Raw genomic sequence first — 7,500 nt, 5'->3', positions numbered from 1 at the left:
TGATTCTTCATTTTTATATAAAGTATATTTTTACATTTATGGTTCTTGTCTAATGCAAGATGCATCAAAAATTTTCTAAATGATTTTAACAATCAATTAGACTTTTTCGAGATTTTCTAAGCTGATTATTTTCTCTCTCTCTCTCTCTCTCTCTTTTTTTTAATTTTATAATTACAAGTTTTGCTTGTAAAATAGTTCAATCATAAATATAAGAAAATCTTCGAAAAAAGCAAATTGATTTTTAAATATCACGTAAGAACTTTCAATCGATTTAAGGACTTTTGATCAATCCTGTAGCATAATCTATATATATATATATAGATTAACGTGTATTAGATTTCTTTTTCATTCTGTTGAAAACTTTTTGACATTCCTTAAATTATATCAGACTTGCCCCCTAAGCAGCGAGCAATCACGCGATACCTATTTCCCTTTAGGGCAATTTACGACTTAGTAAAGATCAATACTTCATAGAATCACGTTTTATCTGAGAAAACTGTGTGAAATTCACCGTGCCGACGTATACGTGATATACGTTATACTCTACTTGACGATACGCGCGAACTTCTACGTGATTATGGTTATCACGCGGGCGATTCGATCAAGCACATTAGCTATGCACGAAGATCCGATGTATACATACACACACACACACACATATTTATGTGTGTGAATGTATATATATATTTTTACATACGTAATATATATATATATATATTACACAAGTATAATCGAACGCGTTCGTTTCTTATATTGCGTTGAATATACTGCGTGTTCCTAAGAAAGATCATTTCTAAAAACTATCATTTATTTCTGATTTAACAATTAAAACTTCATATTTATAAAATAATCAAGAAATATTCTATAAATGGAAAATATTTCCATTAGAAATATTTAAAGAAAAAAAAAAAAAAAAAAAAAAAAAAAAAAAAAAAAAAAAAAACAAAGCGAAAAGAAACAAAAAAGTAAATATTACGAACGATCTCCTTAATAAAATATTATCTTTGAAAATTATTCAGACGTTTAATGGAAATTTTTTTTTAAGAAACATAATCTTCATTTTTATTACTATTATTATTATTATTATTATTATTATTATTATTACTATTATTATTGTTGTTGTTATTATTATTATTACTTGCAGTAGTGCTAGTAGTAGTAGTAGTAGTAGTAGTAGTAGTAAAATAAATGAAACGTAGTTTTGAAATTGAAACATCCTGTATATAGAAACGTGGAATAGATCCTCACGATGGAATCGAAGCAATTTATCTACTCCTCCTCTCTTGTATTTTTTGAAATAATATCGAGAAAATAGTTTGCAAAAAAAAAAAAGAAAAAGAGATAAATTACTTTGGAATGCGTAACGGAAGATACGAATTTCATTCTTTTACTTTGACAATGAAAAAATAATCTGCCAATGTCAAGTTATATTACCGATATTAATTATATTAAGACATAATAATATAATATTATATCTTAATATAAGATTATCTTAAATACATTAAAATATAATATAATAAGACAATTAAATTATATTAATTAAATTATAATTTCGATTGAATGACAATTTTCAGATCAAAAGATATTTAATATTAGAAGTACTTTAATCGATATCATTAATTATTTATTTACAAATATAGATAATATTTCATATCAAATAGCTTTTCATTTCGTTCGAATTCTCTTTTCTTACCTAAATAATAAAAAAAAAAAAGAAAAAAGAAAAAAAAAACACAGAAACAAAAACAAAAAAAAAGGAAAAGAGAACAAAAATATTTTCTTTCGCTTATGAAATCGCTTAATCGTAAAAACTCTATAACGTCTAATAACAACGATAATTCCCATAGAGATAAGACGATACGACAGAGAGAAGGATAAAGATGAAGAAGAGATGATTAACGTTAGAAACGAAAGGAGAATTAGAACGAATTAGAAAGATGAGGGTGATGTAGGGGTGATGAGGAGAAGGGTGGGTGAAAGAATACAATGTTTCGTCGATGAATTTTCTTTTTCCTTCTTCTTTTCTTTCTCTGTCTTTCTTTTTTTCTTTTTTTTTCTTTTTTCTTTTTTTTTTTTTTCTTCTCTTTCCTACTCAGACAAGCGATCTAAGCTTTTAATGGTTAGCGAAAGAGAAGATCGTATATTAATTCGAAGTAAAGTAAAGTAATGTAAAGTAAAGTAAAGTAAAGTAAAGTAAAGTTAAGTAAAATAAAGTAAAGCGAAATGGCTCGAATGAATTCAGAACCTAAGGCGGCTAATGGACCATTCCAGTAGCGCACATCTAACGGACGATCCATCCCGCCGCCTACTAATTGGCCCCGCGATCTCTCCCATAGATTCTCAATAACGGTCACGATGGAAAGATAAAGGAGGGGCGTGGCTTAACGTCATTTTAGAGTCGCGATATGTGCATCGTATATATATATTTATATATGTATATGTGTATGTATGTGTGTGTGTGTGTGTGTATGTGTACAGGGTGTAACTGATTAGTTCGTATAAACTTTGGAGGATAATTTTTAAGATCTAAACAAATAGAAAATAAACTATGAAATTCTGTAAACATAGAATTCAAAAACATGAAGTTTGTATATATATGTATGTATGTATGTACGTATATATGTATAGGATATAATTGATTGGAAACTTTGGAGGATAATTTTTAGAAATCTGAACATGAAACTAGAAAATGAACTATGAAACTTTATGAATATGGGATTTAAAGACATAAAATTCGTTTCTGAAGTTATGACGTTTCAAAGTTTTCCTATAATGGCTGAAGAATATTATCATGTCAAATCACATAGCAATGTTATAAATTCTATTTGTGCGTTTGTATTTGTGTTCGATGTTTTTTGCTTTTTTTTGTTTTTCTTTTTCTTTCTTTTTTTTGTTTCGTTTTTCTTTTCTGTATAAGGAATACGATTTAAAAGAAGGTTGAAGTAATCACGTGCGATTCAAAATGGAAAAAGAAAAAGGATACGATTTGCAAAAGAAAAAAGGAAAAAAAAATCCTCTGGAATATAATCAATTCCAGAAAGCAATTCCATTCTAATTGTCAAATGTTAATAAGAAATATTTTCTATTTGTTTAGATACCTCAAATACGACGTGTTGTTCATTATCACGTTTATATTTTGCATAAGATTAAAAGGAATCACGAAGGATTCAGAATAAGGGGAAAAAGGGAAAAAAAGGTATTAAGTGAGTTATAAAGCTTGACAATGTTTGCGGCTATTTGAAAAAAAAAAAAGAAAGATTTCTAATCCAATTGATTCCAGAAAGGAATCGTATTCTGACTATTAATTGTCTTAAAGGTATTTTCTACTTGTTTGAATCTCTCAAAGTTCTACTTTGTTTGAATTATTCTCAAAATATTTATCATTCGGTTACACCCTGTATATATAGACACACAGACACACACACACATATATATACTATATGTATATATGTATTTGCAATAGGTATACGCATCATTTTGATATAACCAATATCCCATTTGGAGATATAATATCCAATGTGCAAGACTAGGGTCAAGGATCGGAATATAGCTATGCGTATATATATATATATATATATATATATATATATATATATATATATATATATGTTCATGTGTGCATACATTTATATATATATATATATATGTGTGTGTGAGCTGTATCCCACCGCCGCCGCCACTCGAGAAAGGAAGACCTGGAACATATATCGCATATGATAGACGAGCGGTATGCAGAAGTCGATAGCCTGTCGAAAGGTGAAAGATTCAAGGTTAATAGAGGTGAAACTTTTTCCCACATTACCACGCACGTAAAGACAACTTGTCTCTCTCTCTCTCTCTCTCTCTCTTTTACTATAAACGCACGTGTACGTACTTTACGAGAATTCCCAACAGCAACAACAACAACAACAACGTTGACTACTACGACGATGAGAAAGAGAAAAATAGAGAGAGAGAGAAAGAGAGAAAGAAATGGAGGACGTAATCGAACGATGATCTTGATATGTTTACACGTTGTAAAACCTGCTACCATATTCGAGAGGAAAACGTTCTAACGAAACGATCAATCAAAATTATCGATCTTTTTCTACGGCTTAAAAAAGAAAAAAATTACGAGGCGAGAAGAAGGGATAATGATGTTCAAAATCGGAACGTAAGGACGTAATCGATATGCGGAAAGACCAATTATCCAATCGCTGAATCATCGAATCGCGAAATCGCGAGCGATTAAGCGATTAAACGCTCGCGAAAGACGTCAAATCAACGAGAGATCTCTAGCCTTGGCATTGATATATATATATATATATATATATATATATATATATATATATATTCTTTTGATCTCGCAAAACCTGACAAGGCAAAGTGGGCGATAATAATTCACGGACTGTCGACGGTGAATTACACGCTTCACGGGTACTTTCTTTCCTCTTGCTTGTCCTCTCTCTCTCTCTCTCTCTCTTTCTCTTTCTTTCTTTCTTTCTCTTTCTCTTTCTCTCTCTCTATATCTCATTCTTTCTCACTCTTTTTCTTTCTTCTTTATTTCTCTTAGATCATCATCCCATCGTCTTTTTCATTTTAATAGAAATCGATCGAAGCCAATCGCATTTCAATAGTCGTAATAAATAGAAGCTTAAGTAGAAAAAGTTATGGCGACTGCATCAAACTAAGGAGTTAAAGAGATAGATAGATAGAGAGAGAGAGAGAAAAAGAGAGAAAGAGAAAGAAAGAGAAAGAAAGAGAAATAGAGAGAAAGGGAGAAAGGCGAACGATCACAGGCGTGTAATTAGAAATCACGGATTTACGGGGTAGTGCCATGCGATAAATTCGAATGGCAATGTCTAATGGCACGCATATTGACGTATCCATCCGACTATCGTTCATCTTTCTCACGAATTCAACGACTTGTATGGTAGTACTATCATAGATATTAACCCTAAGGCTATTCGAACTCATCTCTTTCTAATTCATCTTACTTTTACATCTTTAAATTTATATACATATATATATATATATATAAATATATGATATATACGATTGATATATACAATTGATTCATGTCATTGTAAGAAATAGAATCTTCGTAATTTTCCAATGTAAATGGTTTAATTCGGTAGATGAAACTTGTAGTATTTATCTTTTAATTGACGTTAAAAATTTTAGTCTCAGTTTTGTTTATCGAGGAAAAGAGAGAAAAAGAGAAGAGAAGAAAGAGAAAGAGAGAGAGAGAGAGATTATGATGAACGAGCAAAAGATTCATGCCACGATCGTAAGCTATTCTTCTACGTTATTAGCAAAACGAGCGTAGCCTCTTCTTAATCTTCTTCTTCTTCTTCTTCTTCTTCTTCTTCATCTTCTTCATCTTCTTCATCTTTCTCCTTCGATAGGTTCGCCATCGAATTAGTGGCTAAACGTGTCGTAATTGTACGTTTCCAGTATAATACCTTTGAGTTCGTCGTAAAGAGTTAAAGTCGGAAAGAACCGTCACGTTTTCTCGTCGTATTATACCATTGGAACGCCTTAGAATAGTTAGAAACGAATAGATCGACACCCTAAAGTAACGAGCTTTTTTTATTTTTTTTTTGTTTTGTTTCGTTTTATTTTTATTTTTTTCTTTCCTTTTTTTTTTTTACTCTTTCTTCTTCTGTAAAGAATTAACTTCTCATAAAGAATTAAATTAGCCGAGGTCCAATCGTCGTTTCTACGATCCTGCTCTTGGATTTATTATTTTTATATTGTCAGCTCGATGATCTTTTTTCTTCTTCTTTTTTTTTCTTTTCCTTTTTTTTTCTTTCTTTATGCATTTTCTCATAAAAAAATTAAATTAGACTCGGGATCCAATAGTCATTTCTCCGTTCCTGTCCTGCTCTATAATTTATTATTTTTATATTGTGAGATGATTTTTTTTTTGATCGATGATTTTTTATTCTTTTTTCTTTTTTTTTTTTTTTTATTAATTATGGTGCATCTTTCTTTGGGATTAAAAAATAAATGAGGTCGAAGAGTGAGGATTGCCATTTGAATCTGTACGAATTGCAACGATATTTAAAAAACAAAAATAATAATATCAATTATTATTATTATTATATTAATAAAAAGGATAATAATAATAATACATATATAATTATTGGATATGAAATGGGATTTGACGTAAAAAGTAGACCAAAGAAAAAAGATATATATATATATATATATGTTATATAAAAAATACATATATTTCAAAGTTTCTAATTCGTTATATATAATGTTTTGATTAAATTAAATTTGTTGAAATTTTCATATAAAAATTGATGCGCATTTAATCGTAGGACATTTTTAAGAAACGAAAGAATTAATTTGTTAAAAGATCGATGATAAATAATTTGTATTTGCGATACCAACGGGGATCTACCGGGTGTCATTAAAATTGTATATTTGTTGTCACGGAAAATTGGAAGGCGTCATATGTATGTACGTATGTATGTATGTATGTATTTGTGATATATATGTGTAAGAAGCGAGCACGCGAGAAAGCTCTGCTCGGCGCCACCGGCATTGAACATTATTATCACGTTACAGGGTAATCGTCCAGATAACTTAACGCCGCAATGAATTATCATTAAACCTTTGAGTAAGAAGATGATTCCAAAGTAGTTCCTCGTAATATTCTTAGCGCCATTTCCCTTCCCATATCCCTTCACCCCTCATATTACCCATATCTCTTAGCATCCCTGTGAGTTGACGCGATAGTTTGACTTTTGTCAATTACTTTACATAATTGTAATCGCGAATTCTTTATGTAAATAAAAGTTCACATATAATATTTACTTTTTAAACGTATAATAAAATATATTATATCGGAGGGACAATCAAGTGTAAAATAAATTTCGTTAACTCTTTTTAATGACTTTAGATAATTTTATTCATTCAACCCTTTCGTTAATATCTCTCTTAAATCTGCTCTTTCTATCAAGCGTAACCATCGTCGTCGTCATCATCATTATTATTATTATTATTATTATTATTATTATTATTATTATTATTATTATTATTATTGTTGTTGTTGTTGTTGTTGTTATTTGTTATTATTATTATTGTTATTAATGTTATTATCCGGGTCTGCTCGTTACAGAATTTATTTGCGTTTAAAGAGCACAATTTATTACTACCAGTGAGTATTCTCTAAGTCTCCCGACTACGTATTTCGATAATGGACAGTACACCTAGGAGCATTTCTTAATGCTTATCTCGAGCGTAAATAAAGTACATTTTAACGATCCCACTTTGTTTCTCTTCTTATTTTGTTCTTTACCGGTATATTATATATTTATATATATATATATATATATATATATATATATATATATATATATACCTTGGAGCGATTGAAACGAAATGAGAGAATGAAATTTCATGGATGATTGTTCCATTCTTTATTCTTTTTTTCATTTTCTTTCTATTCTGTTTTCTTTTGTCCTCATTCTGCTTTTTTTTTTTTTTTACAGAAACGTTTAGAAACAA

At 29.6% G+C, this 7,500-nt stretch overlaps 1 protein-coding gene across 2 annotated transcripts in view; it reads left to right on the top strand.

Annotated features, from left to right (window-relative positions):
- Window positions 1-7,500, top strand: part of LOC124956711 — a 338,980-nt gene that overhangs the window by 209,772 nt on the left and 121,708 nt on the right. The window lies entirely within an intron of this gene.

This window comes from Vespa velutina, chromosome 23, assembly GCF_912470025.1.
Source record: "Vespa velutina chromosome 23, iVesVel2.1, whole genome shotgun sequence".
Classification (NCBI taxonomy): Eukaryota; Metazoa; Arthropoda; class Insecta; order Hymenoptera; family Vespidae; genus Vespa; species Vespa velutina.
This window is presented reverse-complemented; position numbering and strand designations above follow the sequence as displayed.